A 5,682-nucleotide genomic window follows, 5' to 3' on the forward strand; every position below is an offset into this window, starting at 1 on the left:
AAATCTTATTATGCCTTGATTTACACATTTCAAAAGGAAAGTTAATTAATCCATTTATAAATTTAAATTTAGAAAAAGGAAACTTAACTAATTAGTTTTAAATTTTTTTAAAAATCTTCTAATTTTTATTGAATCATTTTTTTAAAAAAAAATTATGCCTTGATTCACACATTTCAAAAAGAAAGTTAATTAATCCATTTAAAAATTTAAATTTAAAAGTTTGAAAAGGATCAGTTTTAAAATTTAAATTTTTGTTGTACCATTAAGTATAAGAATCAATTCACATTTTCCATAGATTATTTCTCTTTATGTTTAATTTTTTTAAATAATTAAAAAATCTTTTACTGGTTAGATTTTATTCCCTTATAATGTGATTGATTATCTATTTTAAGAACTTTCTTCTTTCACCAAATATTATATCACCAAGGATCCTCTAGAGTGAAATTTCTCTAAAGTTTCCTAGAGTGCTATATTGTATGGTTGAGATTTACTGGCAAGTCACATCAGAAAAATTGATGTGACTTGCCAGTAAATCTCAACCACACAATGTAACACTCTAGGAAACTTTAGGAAAAAATCACTCTAGAGGATCCTTACTCATATTATATAGGTTTTTTTGGATAATATATATCAATACAATAAAGAATCCAAAACTCCTTCCAAACATTGATTTTGTGTTTGGTTTATGGTTTTGGTGTAGAAAAAATGAAAAGGTGTATGAACTTAGGTAGAATGTAATTACATTTAATTCACATTTCACATATCTTTTTCCTTTTTCCTTTCTCATTCCAAATTTCTACTTAAATCCATGAATCAAACATAACATAAAGTTAAGTACATATTTTCCATACTGAAATTTGAATTAATATTACTTTTTAAAATTGTGTACTGCAAACTCTTATCAGACATGCATCTCCATATAATAATGATTGAAATTTATTTTAGTTGCTATCTCAAAGATTAGTTATGGAGTCAAAGAAAATGTGTAGGTCTTAAAGTTTTGAAGTAAAAATTTTATGTTACAATTTGTTCAAATGTAATTCTCTTAATATTTATAATATTTTTTTATTGATTGATAAAAAGCACTGTAAATATTAAGATTCTTTTTTTTTAATGATATTTATTAAAATATGATATATTATAGACTTAAACCAATAAATGTTGGAAAAAAATCGACTCGAACTAGATATTTTAGGCTAATTTTTAATATTTAATCCAATATTGAACCCCAAACTAGTACATACCCGTCACAAACCGATAAAAATAATTTTAATGATTAGGTGAAGGTCACATTGGCATAAAATATTGAGTCGAGTAACCTAGGTCATTTCTAATATTTAGTCAAACACCATAAGTCAATCATAATCCATTTTCACGTAGGAGTTACGACGTACGACAATTTACAATTTTGAGTAGCCAAATTTGTAGACTTTACAAAATAAGCAAAAAATAGTATGTTAACAAATACAATTTTCTACTATCATATGATAAATTAAAATTACGAAACTTATAAAACAAAATGCATTTATATTTTATTATAAATATAATTTTTGTAATTTATTCTTTAATTTTTACCAATTAAATTATGACATGCAATTTTTTTAAAATCTTTTCTTATGTGTAACTCTGATAAAATTGAATTGATTATAAATCATTTTACTACATATTTTAAATAAAATTTATATTATTATTTTAACTTAGAAACTAATTTTTGATTATTTATTTATACTTGTGCATAGTAAGGATAATATGCTAGTTATTAATTAAAAAAATATTATTATATTTCAAACAACATATAAGTTAACTAATATAAAATAAGTTATATGACAACTTTACCTTTGAAATGGACCGTTTGCAATGGAAAGATTTTTTATTGTCTTTATTTGGAACAAGATTCAAAATTTAGAATCAAATATATCACAATTAAATAGTCAAGAAGTAAAGTAACATAAGTTCCAAATTATAGTAACTATTAATATAATTTGTCCAAAAATCAATCCTAAACAAAACTTGAATAACAAAGGTAAGCCAGCATGCTGCATCCATTAAAAATATCACATAGTTAAATTTTTTGCAAGCTTTAAATTGGGCATGGTGTTTCAAAACCATAGAATAACTTCTCCTCTTGGGGATGGAAGGTGGCCCAACATTGTCGCATGCTCACATTTCAATTTTTAGGACCCCCAAACCCATGTGGGTTGCGTAAGTGACAAATTGAAGTACGGAAAAATTATAGCACAGTGAGAATAAAAAAAAAAAATACAAAAATATGTGAGATATACGACTAATTAATGGGGTCAGGGCTAAAAGGCTAACACACCCAATTGTCGGGTCCACATTTCAATTTGTAGTTGAGTTGGTAGTTGTCACCGTGTTTATGCTGGTATATGAATTTAACTTCTAGTTTGCTGAATTGCCAAGTACTTAGGGTTAACTATTAAATTGAAGATTAATTAACCTTTATTCTTGCTATGATAGGTGGTGGACTAGACACTTCATTTTTTTTTAATGTATAATTAGTAAGATTCGATCTATACATTCGTTATTCACTAATTTTGTATTATTACTTTTTAATGTATAATTAGTAAGATTTGAACTATACATCCGTTATTCGCTAGTTCTGTATGATTAATGTGTCTTGCTAGTTAGTGTTTCTAAGTACAATTAAAAAAAATGAAGAACGTGAAATACTTTTCACTAAATTTAATATATTTTTTAATATTTTCACATATTTTTTATAAAATTTTTATATCAATACCAATATTAAAAATGCCCCTAAGGGCATTACTTAATATTTGCCATTATTATTGGACTACTAAGCATCCAAATGTCATCAATTTTTTTTTATCAATTTTCTGTTGTTTTTCTATTTTTTAATAAATAATAAATGAAGTAATAAGAGCATCTTCACCCGATATTTTAAATCTTATGCGATATTTCAACAGTTATATTTTGATATGAAGTATCAATTTTATCCAGTGCGTCAAAAGCTGATATCATCATTTCATGCCAATTTTGACATGAAGACCCCTGGATTTTTTTTTTTTTTTTTCTTTTCCTTTTCTTTTGTCTTCAAAGAAAGGGTTCAAATTTTAAAAATAATATAACAATAAATTTGACATATCAAATACAGAGATTCTATATCAAATTGGCATATTCTAATTTGCCATTCAAAACTTTAAAAAAAATTGACATACCAAATTTTAAAATTTTAGATGGAGTTGCTCTAATAGCATTAATTGTTAACTGTTAAAAAAAAAAAGGGTACTTACGTATAGGTCCTAATAAGTGGACTTATTGTCTAATAAGTTTTATGGAAAAAAATTATCAAAAAAAGGTGATGGGTCATTGAACACACCAAAATTAAACACTAAATTACACAAAATTCTTTTAGAATAATGGCAAATCCAGGTATCGATCCACAGGGACAATTGTGAAATTAAACTAATTTAATTGATAAATTCCTAAATTAATTTTAATGAAAAGAATGATTAATCATAACCTAATTTAATAACGAATAAATTAAACTAAATAATTGAATTATCAATTATAACTAAAAATGGATTTACTGAATTGGGGAAAAATCTAGGGCGAAGAGTCCACCACTAGTCACGTAAATAGGGTTTTCAAATTGAAAACAATTATGTTATGGTTCGAACGGAATAATGCTTCGTAACTACAAGTTCAAAGCATTTAACAAGAAAATCATCACGTTTAATGTACGAGCACGAACCATCTCAAGTAGTACGAATTGTTCACTATAAACTAAGGTAGTAATACGACTCGTCTCTCGTAGTATGATTCGTCTCATACCTTGAATGTGAAAGAATAGAAAACTCTTGTATGAAAAATATTCAACAATCACAGAAAGCCAAATATTTAAAGAAATAATGGAAAATATATATGTGAAACTTCTAAAACACCATACAAGTGTTCAAACATTTACATAATTGAAAATCCAAAAAGAAGAACCTATTACATGGCTAGGGTTTCATCAAAACTCTAGAAAATGAGACTAGCACTCATGGAGGAGTGGAAGGAGGTAGATGGAGAAGAAGCTACCATGGGAGACATGCTTGAAGTTTCAAGTTCCTCTTCTTTTCAAACCCTAGCCTCCTTTTCTTGACAAAACAATTTTAGACCCCTAATCCAGCCTTTTTCTTGCCTATTTATCTTTCTAGTGTCTTTCCAAACAGGTTTAAAACATCTGGCACGTTCTCCCAGAAAAAATCAACGCACGTGCGGGGAAAGTCAATGCACATGTGGGAAAGTCAACGCACGTACGGATAAAGTCAGCTCTCTCCAAATTCTATCTTTTTGCCCATTTTATGCTCCGACTATGTGCAACCTGATTGACATTCAATACACATAAAGTGTATATTTTGACAAACAAGTGAAGTTAAGAGATCCTAATTAACGGTCTCAATGATGTACAATTCAGCCTTAATCACAAGTTAAGAAATCCTAATGATGTACATTTTGACGTGCGTTGACTTTTTCGCCTGTGCGTTGACTTTTTCGGGAAAACGTGCCAGATGTTTTAAACTTGTTTGGAAAGACACCAGAAGGATAAATAGGCAAGAAAAAAGCTGGATTAGGGGTCTAAAGTTGTTTTGTCAAGAAAGGGGGACTAGGATTTAAAAAGAAGAGGAACTTGAAGCTTCAAGCATGTCTCCCATGGTGGCTTCTTCTCCATCTACCTCCTTCCATTCCTCCATGAGTGTCCATGAGTGGCTAGTCTCATTTTCTAGGGTTTTGATGAAACCCTAGCCATGTAATAGGTTTTTCTTTTTGGATTTTCAATTATATAAAGGTTTGAACACTTGTATGGTACTTTAGAAATTTCATATATATTTTTTTCATTATTTTTTCAAATATTATTTTCTGCAACCTAGCTATTATCAATGATGTACACCAAAGATTATAATAAAGAGGTCACCGCTATGAGAGTGTGTTTATGTGAATTAAGGCATACTTATGACAAGTGTACTAATACCACAAGCACAAACGACTCCCCTAGTGCAAACATTACATGCAAGTATCTGCCCAATAAATCCTTTTCATACAAGTCTACTATGTTCCCCAATTAACTTATACAAATATCATCACCCTACTAGTAACAAGTCACATCAAGTGAAGTAATGCAATCAAGTGAAGCAGGTACAAGCATGAATGATTGAGTCAAATAGGAATGCACAAAAGAAAATACCACCCTCATCCCCCAACTTGAATATGACATTGTCCTCAATGGAAAAGTAAAGAGAAATGAGAGAAGATTACCAGAGATTGTAGGTGCACATCCAGGTAGGCATATAGTAACACACACACACTCAACTCTTTTTTTTTTCTTTTTTTGAGAAAAGGAAATAACTGAAAAGAAATAAAAATAAAAATAAAAGAGATAAAGCAATATACAATGGGTACTATGGAGAAGTCGGTGGCGGTGGTGGCAAGAAATGCTGGGCAAACAAGGCTTGCATCAAAGATCGCGTCTCAAAGGCTTCATCCTAAACCCGTTGCTGGATGTCGAGATGGCGGGCGTGTAGCTGGTCGAAGGTTGCTTGAGAATAGTCTCGATGCGCTTGAAAATCCATGCGCAACTCCATGAGACTTTGGTGGTGATCACGAAGAGTACTGTGGACCTGATCCACAGAGTGCTGAAGCTATAAGTACTCATCGCGA

Source organism: Camellia sinensis, chromosome 1, assembly GCF_055761805.1.
Source record: "Camellia sinensis isolate YWXY chromosome 1, ASM5576180v1, whole genome shotgun sequence".
Classification (NCBI taxonomy): Eukaryota; Viridiplantae; Streptophyta; class Magnoliopsida; order Ericales; family Theaceae; genus Camellia; species Camellia sinensis.